This window comes from Trichomycterus rosablanca, chromosome 17 (assembly GCF_030014385.1).
Source record: "Trichomycterus rosablanca isolate fTriRos1 chromosome 17, fTriRos1.hap1, whole genome shotgun sequence".
NCBI classification, from domain to species: domain Eukaryota; kingdom Metazoa; phylum Chordata; class Actinopteri; order Siluriformes; family Trichomycteridae; genus Trichomycterus; species Trichomycterus rosablanca.
The window spans coordinates 21024661-21042500 of record NC_086004.1 but is presented as its reverse complement, the minus strand read 5'-3'; the positions used below and the strand labels follow the sequence as shown (position 1 = coordinate 21042500).

General features: G+C 41.1%; 1 protein-coding gene across 1 annotated transcript in view; it reads right to left on the bottom strand.

Moving 5' to 3' along the window:
- The window catches only part of LOC134331883 (polyamine-modulated factor 1-binding protein 1), a 210232-nt gene extending 200859 nt beyond the window's left edge, over positions 1 to 9373 (bottom strand). Inside the window, exons 1-3 of the mRNA XM_063013419.1 lie at positions 9180 to 9373; positions 7280 to 7413; positions 6835 to 6983 (exon numbers count right to left, since the gene is read on the bottom strand). The gene's annotated coding sequence lies outside the window, so the exon portion shown is untranslated. The remainder of the gene's footprint in view (positions 1 to 6834; positions 6984 to 7279; positions 7414 to 9179) is intronic.
- Between the last annotated feature and the right edge of the window lie 8467 nt (positions 9374 to 17840).

The window sequence follows — 17840 nt, the reverse complement described above, 5'->3', positions numbered from 1 at the left end:
AGAATACCGTTTTTTTTTTTTTAAACAACAACACACGTGAGAAGTGACGAGAAGTTTAATGATACCACGTCCAAAAATGCACGTCAACAAGTAGCGAGTGATCAAAGTTTATGCGCTGATGTGATGAAATCAAGGAGGAAAAATAAATGAATCTGAGTGGATTTGGCAACACGAATAGCATGGATTGTTCTATAGTGAGTTGGAGGTTAATAAATATTTTTGCAATGTCGGTGTTTTGTTATTATGTTTTGTACAGAACGATCAGGTCAGAAATACTGTAAAACGTGTGAGTGTGCCGGTGTATTCTGATATAAACTACTGTATATTATCCTCCTGTCCCACCTGTTTACACTCCTCCTGCGTTTCCCCTCACACCGGATCCTGCGTTCTCATTGGCTGTTCGACATGTCACTCACTGCCAGTCGCACATCTCAGATCAGATATCTGACGTGCTAGAAAACTCGATCCGGTCGCCGAGCGCCGAGCAAAAATCAGGGCGAAAATCGTGTAGTGTGAACTAGGCATAACGCAGCAACGTGCACTAGGCACACGGTATCGGATGTTTAGTATCGGAGCCTCGTTTGCGAGTACGAGTACAAGTTAATGAGCGCGGTATCGGGCAAATACCCGATACCAGTATCGGTACTCATGCATCTCTACTAAGGACGCTTCCGATTCTCACTCGTTCTTGAGTCAAAATAACATTGAAATATTAAGATGCCTCAGTAGTGAGCTTAGTAAGGCATCTCGGATTTGGAACAGGTGTATAGCTGCTCTTTTGTTTGTATAGTTTTTTTTTAAAATAATGTTTACTACTTGAAGAGGTTTTGATTGTGAAATGAAATATTAAATGACCCATTTTGTCAATCCTGTTCATTCCCTCATGTGATATTGAAGCTTTCTTAGTTTAATGCTCAGTTTCAACCGAGTACAAAGATGTAGCTTGTCATAATCTTTTGTATCCCTTGTAGGCACCACCCTTTTTCACAGATGAGCCCCTTATTTAGAGTAAGATACATGCATTATTAATATTATTAATAATTTTTTTAATATCGCAATATATATCGCAGGAAGAAAAAAAATCGCAATGTCAGTTTCTTCCAATATCGTGCAGCCCTAACACACACATACTGCAGCTCACACACCTTCCTCTAGCAGCAGACTGGAAGGCACCACTAAAATCAACCAATGTGATTAGCTGCCCAACCGCATTTAGATTGATAGAGACTAATAACGAAATAAGGTTAATCCTGTCTCTGGGAAGACGTTCTACATTCTATATGCATTCTCATGTAGGGGTTGGATCGATAGAAAGAGCTTGTTGTCATGCAAATATGCTGATCCACCTGCTTCACAGCCTATGTGGCTAAAAATATGTGAAAACCTGACCATGAGCATGTTGGACGTCCACTTTCGAACCCATAAGCGTGAACACGGAATTGAAGTCAGAATTGTACACTTTCCACTAGAATGCAGTGTCTATCTATAGGAATTTGCACATTTGTAAGGCTGACAGACGAGAAGGGCTGGTTTGCAATCAGTGGTCCAAATCACTCCAAAGTTTGTGCAGGTCATCGTCCAACCACGACCTTATGGACCGTCCTTGATCATGCTAGAACTGAAAAGCGTCTGCTGTCACGATGTTTTTTTTATCCCATTGAATATTCATGTCGTACCACTGCTTTATTCTGGTCAGAGTGGTGGTGTGTCCGGTTTACCCGGAATCACTAAACGCGATGCAGTAACAGACAGGACACCATGTAGGAGCATCACATTTAACTTTAAATCTGTGAATCTGTCTGGTACAGTTCTCACTCACGAATCTTTACTGCGGACTATTACCCAGAGGTTTTGTGTCAGCAGTGGCGGGACTAGCATTCAGCTCATCTGCCTCAGAACGGTGCTGGACATGACGCCTTCCTCTCGCATGAAATACATTTTCCTGAATCCGTCATATTTAATTTTTTTTCCCCAAATTTCCCCCAATTTAGTCGCATCCAATTCCCCGATTGTATTACGCTTTCTTTCTACTGATGTTGATCTCCACCCTGACTTAGGAGTTTGTTTATTAGGATTTTAACGTCATGTTTTACACTTTGGTTACATTTATGACAGGAACGGTAGTTACTCATTACACAAGATTCATCAGTTCACAAGATTATTATCAAACACAGTGTTGGACAATTTTGTATCTCCAATTCACCTCACTTGCATGTCTTTGGACTGTTGGAGGAAACCGGAGCACCCGGAGGAAACCCACGCAGACACGGGGAGAACATGCAAACTCCACACAGAAAGGACCCAGACCGCCCCACCTGGGAATCAAACCCAGGACCTTCTGGCTGTGAGGCGACAGTGCTACCCACTTAAGGCCTCAGCATACTTCCAGCGAAACTAAATTCGCGAGCGTTGCGCGAAGCCGAACGCACCTTCGCGAGCTTACAAGCTGGCATACTTCTAGCGGTTTTGTTTTGCCCGTCGCATCTGCTCCACAGCTGCAGGTGACGCGGTGACATTTATAATGTAGTGACTACCGGAAAACGATGGCTGTGTCCAAAATCGCATAGTTAAATTAGAGGTAGTGTGCACTGCTTGGCCGGTACAGAAGTAAGCTCTCTTAGTACGCAAGTAGATTATTCGGATAATTTTTGTGTACTGCTTAATAAATGCTTAATGCTTAATAATGATTAATAACTGCATACTGTTCAGTATGAAAGTAGTGATTTCGGACGCAGCCGATGATCACAGTTGAGACGCTCCTCAAAATCCGTGTTTGTTTTCATGACACGCCTCTTTTTTTTACCGATCAATCACAGGCATTGTCGCAGCGTGACGTTGTCCGCCGAGTTTGCCCAGCTTCCATGTGCGCGACAAGGCGAGCAAAGCCTCTGCGCGACGTCCGCGGTTGTTCGCTTTCTCCGTGATTACGTCACATTGGTCGCCGAAGCCAGGCGAACGTCGTCTCCGCATGAAGTACGCTGAAACCTTTAGTCACCGTGGCGCCCCCTGACTAAGGAGACTAACACACGCCCCCTCCGACATGCGTCTTCTTTTCACCTGGACGAGGCGAGTTCATATGTGGATCTGCTTTGTGTACGGAGGGACACACCCTGATCACACAGTATCCCTCATCTCTGTGCAGGCACCATCAATTAGCCAGCAGAGGTCGTAATTCAGTTATGAGGAATCCCCTCTAGCACCCACCCTTGAACAACAGCCAACAGTTGTTTGTGTAGGATGGCAAAGCTGAGCTTTGAACCGATGAGTTTGAGAACGTTTTACCGATGCGCCACCTGAGCATCCGAATCCGCCACAATTTAAAAGCTATTAAAAAAAACAATCAACTAAAAACTCAGGTAACATACTGCTGGTCAGGTGATGCATGTGTCATGGTAAAATTTACACTAAGTGGTACTTTACACATGCGTGTCATTTTGTATCAGATTACTTGTAGCATTCATGTTAACATGTTATCTTCAGTAGAGGGTATATAGAACCACCTCAGTCTCATTCTATAATCTGAATGACTTCTATCGGATTGTAGAAAATCTTTGCATGCAAAAATAGCCGCTCTCTCTCTTTCTGTCCTCAGACATTCACCTATTATAATTCATACTGAATTTTTTTTCCTTTCACCTTTCACAAAACGTCAATTTCAGACAGTATTAAAATGCAATACTCCAGTGATGAAGCCTGATTTACACCTCACACCAATTTCCCCTTCTTCCGCTTTTATTTGATCATTTAGTGGGGATCGTATAACTGTATATCAGACACAAATGAAATCAGGTCCCGTGCACATTAAGGCCGTGTCTAGCCGCAGCTAAGATCGCCGCGGCCCAGCCGCCCTGACTCTGCGGCGCACCAAGGGCAGAGGCCCGTTCATTTTCAGGCCCATTTCCTCCAATGATTAGGCGATCAATCAATCCTGAGCTTCAATCTCATCAGGCAGACGGGATTATCTGCCCATCTCCCCGTCTTCTGCATTCGCTCCCTCTCTAGCTCGCTCTCTTAGTCGAACAGAGCAGCGCATTAACATCAGATCAAGTATCGCAGAGCTCCCACAGCCTGCACCGCCAAACAGACCACAGACAGACATCTCATCATCTTCCCTCTCTTCTAATACCCTAACAGCTCCTCTGTTACATGCACGCACACACACATACTGTATATATGAAGGCTAGCCCTGAAGGCTATTTGTAAGTCTAGACTAACAAACAACATATATTCCTATCAAGAAGGCATAATGGTTTTCTTACATTTGCCTATAGCAAAAATACAGCATGTTTTCTGGCTACATTACTGGCATAATCCAATCACTTGGTCTACTTAAAGCCTGACCGACTAGCTTGCTGCTGCTCCAGAGGCTTGACGTAACTCAGCTGAGTAATCCAGCCTATGTGTTGGACGCACTCTATTAGAAATCCCACAACCCTGCCTCGCACTATGGTATTCCCACAATGCATCAGGGAATTACTCTATTTATCAGTGGAGTTTATATAAACCCTTACGAGGATCTAAGAGGGTAAGAGAATATAGCCTATAAAGCGACAGACCGCTCAGACCCATGAGGACGCTGCACTTTACTATCAGCATCTCTCACCCGTGTCCACACAACCTTAATGGCAAGTAAGCGGGCACTTGTAAACAGCGGAATAGCATTAACGAGAAGTAACGGCGTGCCTTAGAGGCAGAGATGCTACCAAAGGGCATTGGAAGGGCATGTTGGGAGTCCCTAGCATCAGCATGTACTGAGCATTCAAACAGGAAAAGGGAGGAGTAACGGCTGTAGCGTGCACCCAGACTCGCTGAGATCACAGATCTTTAACACTAGACAGTGATGACAACGACATGTCACAACTGTCAATATTACAATTAGCTCTGCATACTCATTAACAATACACAAATACATCTGCGTTCTAATTATTACGAGCCATTTCGGGAGAGACTACCAAGTATTTTTTTATGCTAATAACAATTATCCCTAAGAGAATTATTCATCTGATGTGCTACAGATCATGGTACATCTAAAGTGCTACATGTCCTGTCAACTGTCACATCAATCCATTTGCAGCTCTATTTCCGAGTCAGCCTGAAGTGCTGAAGTTATTAATAAAGATAAGCAACAGATGCGCATAGAAACAATTTATGTTTGCTAAAATGTTTTTTTTTTAAAAACAAAGCATAGCAACTCCCATTCTTTAACCACAAAATGGAAAAGACTAAACTAAAATCTCACTTTTTTCCTTAGCGTGCCGAAATACCCACGTATGTTGAAGCGACTGAAATACTTTCATTTCATTTCCATTGTTCTGCTGTTTGTTTTACACATGGACGATGAAGGCTTCCTGATATAGGCACCTGAATTTACCTTGTTCCTGATGCATTGTATCTCTTTTGTAAACTGCAGTGCATGCAGAAATATTTTTATGATATTTTTACATCGCACCAGTCAATTCAAAAGATTCTGTTGAATATGGCAACACGGCAACGTGTGCTATAGATCAAAAAGGATATTCTAATCCTCATGGAAAAAAGTAAAGAGTCTGAAACTTTCGCCTTCAAGCAGTGCTTCTTAAAACATGGAGAACGGCTCTATTATTACCCCGCAGCTACAAGACATGGCAGATTAGCCCCTTTTTGCACTAAAAAATCTATGGGTTTTTATCAAACCAGGATCTAGAGGTGCACATCAGCCCCATCTTCCAGATAACCAGGCTTCAAACAGCAGCATGGCTTGTGCTGCTCCACCCCACATTTGCCATTCGTTACTGGCAGGAAAAAATATGAAGAGTAGCACTTCTTAAATGGGGGGGAAACTGTGTTAGTAATACATTTACATGAGCGAACGGGGTGAGCAACAAGGAAATTCCACCCCTTCTTCTTATAACAAAAATTGTACTCCACTCCTGCTGATGAAGATGGCTAAAAGGGAACATTGCCCTATAATGTAAAGATATTCAATGAAGGGCTGCTTAATGGGCATAGTCGGGGAAGAGATACGTAACCCAAAAAGCATTTTGATGTAAAGACACTAATTCGGTTAACAGCACTGATCAACCTGTCAGGCTTTCAGTGTGGTGCACTGGCTTTTAGCACGAGCCACGGTCCTAATGGCATTATAAAGACCTCAAAATTTTAGCTTTTATTTCTTGTCCTAGTCACGGCCAATCATTCTAAACAGGCACTGGAAAGACTAATGACTTTTAGCTCTTCCAGCACCATTATAGATTAAAATGTATATACCTTGAATTTACCAAATATGAAAAGACTAACAACGTTTGCTGCATAGACATAGTACTTAATTAATGATATATAATAAATCAGCTCTTGACAACTAGTTTCCGGTGTTGTTCTTTGTTTTTCTACTCAAAACATCTAAACCTTTTTGCAGTACTTAAATATTTTGATATATTTTGATATATTTTGAGCATGCACTATTGAAGTCAAAAGTTAACAGAAAGGTGCTTGAATGGTTCAGCAGTCTAACAAAATGTAAAGCATTCACACTCAACAACACTGGACGACCTGGCCGGGCACTCACACAAACACAAATGGGCGTATGTGAGGTGAAGAAGGCCAGGGAGGGGGGGTTCATCGTGTCGGAGCTCTCCTTAAGGCAGCAGATTCACAATAGGGTATTGGATAGTACTATGGAATTTACAGGTATAATTTACAATTCTTGTTTAAAGTGTATCACATGTATTGTCATTTGCATTTAGATAAAAAGCCTGAACAAACATAAAACAGCATTAAATTACTTAATGTTAATTAAATTGTTAAATGTTCACAAAAAAAAAAAAAAAAGAAAAGCAACCAAGCATAGCATCCTACCTCCAACGCATCCTAAGTTATCCCTGATCAACTTTGGATTGGTGTTTTCTTTTATGGCAGAGCTCAGGGTTTCGTTCAGAAATCCATACATCCTTGCAGTCTGCTACATCTCACTGAAGGCCCATCATTTTCTTACCAAGACTGGTAATCTAAACATATTAAAGCTGAATATTAATCATAAAGTAGCACAACTGTCAAAAGATATGCAGTCCCAAATATATTCGAGATCTTAAAAAAACATAATCCTAACACATAATAAAGTTAGAAAAACAAAATAGTATTTTAAGCTGACAGGAAAAGCCTCGTGGATCACCACTAGGCTTTTACACTGCTTAGAGACATAGACTTCACGATAAATGGTTTTAATAACACATCACAATCCCCAAATGCATTAGGCCCTTGTTTTTCCAAGCCATCATTTCCAATTACGCACTGCAAAACTTACAAACAGGCGGCCGCTTCAGATCACAAAGGCTGGTTATATCCTCGGCAGCAGTAATTAATCAGGGAACCAGGCGACGCTTTCATGCAGAAGAGAACATAAAGGCAATTCAACTCGAAGCCATCTAGAAGGGCAACCTATCAACACAGCATTAAATCCATGTGAACAAAGCAAATCTTGAGTAGCAGGATACGCACATATGGATAAAGCATTTGTTAGGAGACCAAATCAATGATCCAAAGCACAATTCTAGGATATTGGGTATGTATACAAATAAAATAAGGACGAATTAAACACCTATACTGAACATCTATGCTGACATCAGATAGTCAGTCAAGCAATATAAGCAAAAAAAAAAGATTTTCCATGTCTTACAGTCTTTTGGCTCATTGTTATTTTTGTATAATACATACTCGCTATAATATAGACTCAGGGACCAGTCACCTTACACTCATCAGCCACATTTTTAAGAACATCGATATACCTGCACATTCATGTCATTAAACAACATACAGATCTTCAGTTAATGTTAACTTTAGAAATCAGACAGGGGAAAAATTATTATTCAAGTGACTGACACTGGCTGTTCTTTACCTAGTTTCAGACAATGACTGTGTTTCAACCTGCATATGAAAATGACAATCATTATCAGCTGTTTGGTATAATTGGTTAATCACACACTTTGTGCAAGTGTACCTAGAAGAATTGACGATGTTTTAAGGCAAATGGTGGTCACATTGATTTGATTTAGATTTCTTTTTTGTTCAATCACAGAAATTGTAGGTTAAATAATTCTCAGGTTTTCTTTGGTTACTCCAGTTTGTTTGTTTGTTTATTTGTTTATTTGGATTTTAACGTCATGTTTTACACTCTTTTGTTACATTCATGACAGCAACGGTAGTTACTCCTTACACAAGATTCATCAGTTCACAAGGTTATATCGAACACAGTCATGGACAATTTTGTACCTCCAATTCACCTCACTTCCATGTCTTTGGACTGTGGGAGGAAACCGGAGCTCCCGGAGGAAACCTACGCAGACATGGGGAAAATATACAAAACTCCACACAGAAAGGACACAGACAGCTCCACCTGGGGATCGAACCCAGGACCTTCTTGCTGTGAGGCGACAGTGCTACCCACTGAGCCACCGTGCCGTCCGGGTAATCCAGTTTCCCTCCAGCTCTAAAAAATACAATACAATAGTCAATTGGATATTTTATATTGTCCTCGAGAGAGTAAAAGTGCTGGTGTGTTAAGTGCCCTGTCCAGGGTGTTTTTCCGCCTTGCACCCAGTGTATATGGCTGCCACTGGACCCACCGCGAACCAGATCAGCAGAATGCAGCCAGTGAAAATAAATACATGTTACAACAAAGAGTTATAAGGCGGTTTGCAGTCTTATTTATGGTCAACACGCGTCTAACGAATATTACATTTAATGACAAAGTTTAATTCTAATGGAATACCGTAGAATCTAGTTCAGTCACGGTGTTCCGTACATCACATTAGGGTTATTATTATTTTAACCTTAATATTTGTCGAATTTCAGATTTATAAGAATGAAACTGTTTGAAAACTTCTTAATAGACCACTTTCTGTTTAAAAGACAAATATAAGAAGTCAGAACTGTTACGTAATTCTAGAACACGTCTTAACAGACCACTGTACGGAATACTGTGACAATAACTGACCTGACGTAAATTTTCATCCGTGTCCCTATAAAATATAATTGTGTGGCACAATTTACCTGTTTTTGAACATAAATAGCAGCAGGTGGCTTTTGTATCAGTAAAAAAGGCCACAATTAACCAATGTCCGTGCATAAATACTTTACTTTACATGTCGCCAGTTAGCTAGCAAATGGCTAATAACACAAACAAACAAACTAGCAGAAGTGCTCACCAGTCAGAGCTAGCTAATCAACCTGTTGCCACTGAGCACCGGTGCATCACTTCACCAGTGCCCGGGCTTTAAATGCTGTCTTTGTAGCTGCAGGTTCGTTTTTCTCCAGCTTTATAAACGTTTAAATTATTTCCAGTCGAAATTCTGTAATATAACAAGCTAACTCAGAAACGCAATCTCAGTGTTCGCTTCACACTTGGTCAACACGTTCTAAACTACCCGCCCCGCTGTCTCTGCCTCCCGCTCCGCTTCTCTGACAGACAGCCCAAAGAGCCAATAAGCTCCAAATAAACCTCGAAGCGCTCTAGCATGAACCAATCATCTCGTAGAATGAAAAAATGGGCGTTAGCTAGTGAGAAGAGCAAGAGGGAGAGCGAGGTGAGGCTGTGATTGTCATGGTGACCAAGCACGCGCCGTGAACAAGCGCGTATACGCGCGCGCACACGCACACAAGTACACATGTAAATGTCATTTGAATGGCAGCATTGAAACCGCGTGCAAAGTGCACGTGCAAGCTATCGAGCGGTTGTTATGGTAACAGACTAGTAAACTTTTGACTGATGGTTGTTTACACACAAACATCCAACTACATCAGTGGTGTCCAAACCTTTTTCTAGGAGGGCCAGATTTGATAATGTGAAAGTGCCAATAGTCCCTGATGAAATTATTTTAAACAATAAAATATGCATATAATACACTGTTTTTTAATCATTTTATTTTCACACAGCGAACCACAACCAAATGTAAGCATTCAGGTGCAGTGGCGGCTCCTGCTAAATCTCTCAGGGGGGGCAATTGTTGCGATGATGGCCAAGGTGACCCGTTCAATGGGTAAATTAAAGCTTAAATAATTAACATCTTAAGTCATCTGTCAGTTTGTCCTCACAAATAACTTTGAACATGGAGAGAGACCAGCTTTACCATTAATCATAAAATTAAGTAAAGCCTTCTCACTAACAGTTTAATTCATTCTTCATCAGATAGCATTTTATTTTAGGTGCAGCAGATCCAGAATAAAGATCGGCATCGGGGCTGATGTGCAATGAATAAAGAAGTACAATTAAACAATTGGGAAGATACAATAAGTGCAATCACAATTCACAATTTTAAAATGACATTACTTACTTGTAATTTACTTGTAACTTATATGATTTCCCCCCCCTTTGTAGATGCTTGATGTTTAAATTTGGTCTGGGTGGCCCTAATTCTTAAGTTGCTAATTTATCCTGATTACACGATGTAGTTGCTCCGAACTGAGGTGACGAGATCACGACACCAGGTTACGTTTGACGCAAGCACGTAAGTGCGAGCCCTCCCGGAAGCCATTCAGAATGTATTGCAGTGCCTACAGTTAAAAAAAAGAGCCTTAACATGAGAGTCTATGAGAGCAAGCCGGAGCGATTTTCAGTCAGACTAAAATCGTCCCAAAAGGGGCGGTACTGTACGGAACACAACTCGACGCTGATTGGACTACGATATTAAGAGGCAAGACAGGCAAGACAGACTCCAGAACAGTCACAGCTGTGATAGAAAAATTTCTTCCCTTCTGCCCTTTGGTGGTGCGTCGCCCGATCGCCCTAAGGAACGAGCCGCCCCTGTTCAGGTGCCAAACATGGTTTGGGTTTAAACTATAACAATGCATGGCTACCTTTGGAGTATTTCCTGGCATACATAACCATTAGACAAAAGAGAAAAAAAGACGTTCATGTTGAACAATCTTTGACATTTTGCTTAAGTTATCTGGCTAACTCAGAAATCATGCTTTTTAAAATATTTTGATCTAATATTATACAAAACACAGCTATGATTATTTCATAGATCTATTAAGAAAACCTTTTAATACTGTGTTGTGAAGAAACATGACTGGGAAATACTGTTCTAAATGACCATTTAAAACCTGTAAATTTAATACCTGAAACTGTCAAGGTTCCAGACAATATCTTTACTTTGTTATCAAGTTATTGACTGTAGCTATAAAAAAGTTCAATTGTGTTAATTAATAGTCCATGTAAACGCTTAGTCCATATAAATATCAGATACAAATGTGTTTTTTAAAAAACAAATAGCTAAAATGCTAAAAGTTGGGAGTGTCTCGTTGCAGCGAAAAAAGTTCAGGCAGACAGTTTACAAACAGCACAAATAATACATATGTAAAGTTTAAACCCTATCAACTACACCTTTTGTAAATAATTTGATGGTTGACTTAAGAGGAGTTTAAAAAGATGATTTAGACATCTCGCATTTGCAGGTTCAAATCCCAGCTCTGCTACCAAAACCAAAAGCACAAAAGGAAATTGATGCCACAAGATGTTTTTTTATAGCTCATCACATTATATGGATTGCAGCACACGGTTAAAGAAGGAATTTTATAAGTCCTGATCAAAGACAAGTTCCCCAGACAAAAATAATGTCACATGCACTCTTCTCTGTAGGTTAGTGCTGAAGGTGAAATGAAGTCATCAGTTTAATCAGATTACGCTGTTCCTAGGCTGAAGATTTATCTGCCAATGAAAGTGCTTCTCCACCCAGGCCTAGTGACTCACAAGCAAACCAAGTTGGCGATGTCTGTGTTACAGACTAAGATTATTAAAAAGATATCCCATGGCAACTCATTATACCATCAGCTAGGACGATTCCTCCTGAGGCTCTTTAATTAAATCAGAATTATTTGAAAAATAAAGACAAATCAACCACTATGTGACTATCGGCTAGTCCGTCATTGTGCCAGCAGGCAGGTGCCTTATCTCACTCATTTGTTCATTTGCCCCCCTGCATACTTGATGTCTTGGAGTCTCTTTTCTATATGTTTCTCTCCAACTTCACCGTCTTCCCGTTCTTTTTCTGTTTGGCCTGGTTTAGCATTTAGCTGTTGCTCACTGGCATTGTAGTATCTGTTCACATATGGTTATATCATCAAGTTGCTTCTGCTGTCTACAGCATGTAGTGTGTGTTGAAAAATCCTTGATGAAAACCTCCATCTAAACATCTGAATACAGCCCACGGTTTATTATCTCGCTTACGATCAAGAAAACCGATGACATTTTCCTTCACTGTAGAGCAACAATAGCAGTCAGGACCTGTCCATTACTTGACTGATGTTATGAAGCTTTCAGCATAATGTAAGAAAACAATAGAGGAGACTGAATTGCAATGTGAACAGGGACAATAACATGGACAAGGGTGGAAAACACAATTACTGTGCGAGTAAAGCCGTGTCTGTCAGCACTAATTATGTGCACTCTTAATGGCACTGTTTAGGAAAATAGCCTGTAGCTGACAGAAACCATGGCGGACTAAGAAGTTGAGCTGGATCTTGTCAATGGAAATCTTGTTTTCATTAGCCACAAAGAAAGACAAACAGTCAGAAGTCTTTGTTGTGTGTAATATTTGCTAGTTCTCTCTGTTCTTTTGTCTTATTTAAAGATGGGAACTATTACTCATAAAGACACTGCAAATAAAATCACGACTGTTTTTGAATGGCTCTTTTCCATTTGAAAAATGCAGTTTCTTTGCAACAACTGTTCAAACAAGCAGTAGACAAGTAAACATTACGTCTAAAACCAGGAATGGTTACATAGCTACACTGACTAGCTCACTCTTCAAAACAACAAGATGTTTTCAGATAGGGTAAGTAACCAGGTATTAGTATTCTATTACCTAGTATTATTATTCTATTATTATTACTAAATATACTTTAATGTATTTGTACTTCATTTGTCTATTTATTCCACTACATATTTAAAGAAAAATCTACACTTCCATGTCTACATACACTTTAGTCAAAAGTATGTGGACACCCCTCCTAATTAAAATAACAAATTAAATTTAAATTTTAGGCCTTTAGCAGACGCTTTAATCCAAAGCGACTTACAGTATACAGTTTAAGAAATTTAGGGTAAAGGGCCTTGCTTAAGGGCTCAGCAGTGGCAACCTGACAGTGGTGGGGTTTGAACTGGCAACCTTCTGCTTACTAGTCCAGTTTTTTGTTTTCTTTATTTGGATCTTAACGTCATGTTTTACACTTTGTTTACATTCATGACAGGAACGGTAGTTACTCATTACACAAGGTTATATCAAACATAGCCTTGGACAACTTTGTATCTCCAATTCACCTCACTTGCATGTCTTTGGACTGTGGGAGGAAACCGGAGCACCCGGTGGAAACCCACGCAGACACAGGGAGAACATGCAAACTCCACACAGAAAGGACCCGGACCGCCCCCACCTGGGGATCGAACCCAGGACCTACTTGCTGTGAGGCGAGAGTGCTACCCACTCAGCCACCGTGCCGTCCACTTACTAGCCCGGTACCTTAACCGCTAGGCCCTAAAAGATTCTTTTACATTTACATTTTTGCCATTTAGCAGACACTTTTATCCAGAGCGACTTACAGCTGTGACTGTATACATTGCAAGCAATTGCGGGTTAAAGGCCTTGCTTAAGGGTCCAACAATGGCAACCGGGCAGATGTGGGGCTTAAACCAGCAACCTTCTGATTACTAGTTTTAGACCTTACTGCTGTGCCACCTCTGATTAAATAAATTATAGGCTTCCAACTCTGTGCCAACAGTTATTCCAGCATGACAGGGTCCTCTGTGCAAAGCCAGTACCATAATACATGGTTTAACCTCATGGAATGAGGAATGAATTACAAAGCTGATGAATTATAACCTTGACTGCTAGCCAGGCCAATATTAAGACCTGACCTCATATATGCTCTTTTGAACAGGCACAGATTCTCACAGATACACTTCAAAATCTTGTGAAAGCCTTACAAAAAAGGGAAGGCTGTTATTTAAATCTGACAACTTTTATTAAGGCATAATAATAATATTAACAATAAATTTAATATTAATAATAACAATAATAATTTATTATCATTATTACTGTAAGGTATATACTATATATTTATAATTATTATACTAATACTAATTCTACTACTACTACTAATAATAATAATATAATAATAATCAAATTTTATAATAGTAAAAAAAATTAAAATAAATCTTGTATTATTATTATTATACAAGAACAATGTTTTGGGGGCAGATTTATTTAATTACATTATGTATTTTATTTTCTATTTTATTCATGCTTTTTTTCCCCCATTTTCTCCCAATTTAATGTAGTCAATTTGTCTTCCCTTGCTGGGGGATCCCCGGTTGCAGTCGAGGTGGGTATATTGCTGCTCACACGTCCTCCGACCCACACGCAGCCGTTAGCGGAACCCTTTTTCACCTTTGCACTCTGCACAGACGCCTCTCTATCTGCCAATCAGGGTCCTTACACAGCGTTTGAAGACCCTACCCACATAGTCCGGTCATCCCGCTCTAGCAGAACCGCGCCCAGCCAACTGGTGGCAACAGCGAGTTTCGAACAGAGTTCAGAATCTTGGGGCTTGGATTGTAACCAGGGTTCTCCTATTTTGCATACCTTCAGCATAAGACAACAAATTGTAAAGAGCAGAAATTCTTAGCTCCTTTTACCTCCTAAGTGCCATACAGACCATGTGCAGCTAAATAACAAATAAAATAAATATTTAAATTATATATACCTAAAACGTCAACATGCAAACAAGATGGCATAAAGAATTCATTTATAATAGTGAGCACAACTGGGGATGCACAGTGGCAAAACAGGTAGTTTGGATACAGTACCAGATACCGGTACTGTCTGTGAGGAGTGTTTGATATTATGCTTCTATTATGTCTCCGTGTCTGCATGGATTAATTCGTATTTCCTTCTACCTGCCAATATCATGCAGAAGTGGGACTTGGTTGCGCTAAATTGCCCCTGTGTATGAGTAAATAAGTGAGTGTGTGTGAGTTGCCCTGAAATAGAGTAGTGTCCTGCTCTGCAATCAATGTTTTGGAATGGTGCCAGACCTTGTCTCGATGAGAAGCCCAATGCTCGGTTACCAATCTCATGAAATGGCCAATGTGAATGAATTTGTGCACTTCTTTGTGCACTGGCCTTTCCTAAAGGAAAAGGAAAATGTGGAGAGGGATAGATGAGGTGAAAAAAGTAAATTAGCAATCTGCTTTACATTTGAAGGTAATTAGAATTCTTCATTTCTTTTGTGCGGGCAGAGGCAGAAAGACGCTAGGCGCTTTGGGGTGACAGGTTAATTGAGGAATAATACCCTTCAGAATGATGGATTTTGGTGACTTGAGATGTCAGAATCCATTATGGGATATTTAAATTTGCAATTAAAGTAGGAGGCGGAGTGCGAGATGCCCCACATTTTAATTTTCCTCACTCCAGTCCCCCAGTCTAACTCATGTTATTAATGCTTTGCATTAAATATTCTGTCCCGTCTATTACACTATTCCCACTCCTTTACTTTTGGATAGAAAATAAGGTTTGATTAATAGTTTAACAAATAAGTACAACAGTGTCGGCAGAGCCACAACACCGGTCAGCAGAGGAATCACTGATTCAGTATTCAGATTCATTTTCCTTTCACACTTGGTTCTTTTTATGCATTGATTTACATCGATCAGGCATAACATTATGACCACCTCCTTGTTTCTACACTCACTGTCCATTTTATCAGCTTCACTTCACACCTTCACAGCCTTCTTTCACCCTGTTCTTCAATGCTCAGGACACCCACAGGACCACCCACACAGCAGGTATTATTTGGGTGGTGAATCATTCTCAGCACTGCATTGACACTGACATGGTGGTGGTGTGTTAGTGTGTGTTTGGCTGGTATGAGTGGATAAGACACAGCAGCGCTGCTGGAGTTTTTAAACACCCTACTGTCACTGCTGGACTGAGAATAGTCCACCAACCAAAAATATCCAGCCAACATTGCCCTGTGGGCAGCGTCCTGTGACCACTGATGAAGGTCTTGAAGATGACCAACTCAAACAGCAGCAATAGATGAGCGATCGTCTCTGACTTTACATCTACAAGGTGGACCAACTAGGTAGGAGTGTGTAATAGAGTGGACAGTGAGTGGACACGGTATTTAAAAACTCCAGCAGCACCACAGTGTCTGATCCACTCATACCAGCACAACACACACTAACACACCACCACCATGTCATTGTCACTGCAGTGCTGAGATCATCCACCACCTAAATAATACCTGCTCTGTAGTGGTCCTGTGGGGGTCCTGACCATTGTGGAACAGGGTGAAAACAGGCTAAAAAAGTATGTAGAGAAACAGATGGACTACAGTCAGTAATTGTAGAACTACAAAGTGCTTCTATATGGTAAGTGGAGCTGATAAAATGGACAGTGAGTGTACAAATAAGGAGGTGGTTTTAATGTTATGGCTGATTGGTGTATTTCTTCATGCATTTTTTCCTTAATTTCTCCCAGTTTGGGCAAGTCCAACTCCCATTACACTTGGATACACAGGGCTTCTACACAGGGCTCTCAGCTATGAAGGGTTTTTGCTATGTCCCTTGTGTCAGCATCTGAACAAGACAGTAGGCGTCTCTGTTGCAGAGGTGACTCCCAATTCAGCCTTTTATCCCTCAGACATGGTCAACAGTGACTGTAGCACACCCAGACAGCTCAGTGTAACTGCTGAGACTCAAGATGCAAATAATACGGCAAAGATAACTGGACCAATCAGTGAAATAACTCAACTGCCAGGAATTTACACCAATCAGGCATAACATTATGACCACCTTCCTAATATTGTGTTGGCTCCCCTTTTGCTGCCAAAACAGCCCTGACTCGTCGAGGCATGGACTCCAGTAGACCCCTGAAGGTGTGCTGTGGTATCTTGCACCAAAATGTTAGCAGCAGATCCTTTACTACTGTAAGTTGTGAGGTGGGGCCTCCATGCTTTTTTGCTTTGTGGCAGGGCGCATTATCCTGCTGAAAGAGGCCACAGTTATCAGGGAATAGCGTTTCCATGAATGGGTGTACATGGTCTGCAACAATGCTTAGGTAGGTGGTACGTGTCAAAGTAACATCCACATGGATGGCAGGACCCAAGGTTTCCCAGCAGAACATTGCCCAAAGCATCACACCGCCTCTGCCAGCTTGCCTTCTTCCCATAGTGCATCCTGGTGCCATGTGTTCCCCAAGTAAGCGACGCACATGCACCTGGCCGTCCACGTGATCTAAAAGAAAACGTGATTCATTAGACCAGGCCACCTTCTTCCCTTGTTCTGTGGTCCAGTTCTGATGCTCAGGTGCCCATTGTTGCCACTTTTGGCGGTGGGCAGGGGTCAGCATGGGCACTCTGACTGGTCTGCGGTTATGCAGCCCTATACGCAACAAACTGTGATGCACTGTGTATTCTGACACCTTTCTATCAGAACCAGCATTAACTTCTTCAGCAATTTGTGCTACAGTAGCTCGTCTGTTGGATCGGACCACACGGGCCAGCCTTCGCTCCCCACGTGCATCAATGAGCCTTGGCCGCCCATGACCCTGTCGCTGGTTTACCACTGTTCCTTCCTTGGACCACTTTTGATAGATACTGACCACTGCAGACCGGGAACACCCCACAAGAGCTGCAGTTTTGGAGATGCTCTGACCCAGTCGTCTAGCCATCACAATTTGGCCCTTGTCAAACCCGCTCAAATCCTTACGCTTGTCCATTAAAACAGACAATAAATGAATGAATGAAATAATTTTTTCAGTGTAAGCTAGTCTAAGGAGTCTATTTGTTTTTTTCTATTGCTTGACAGA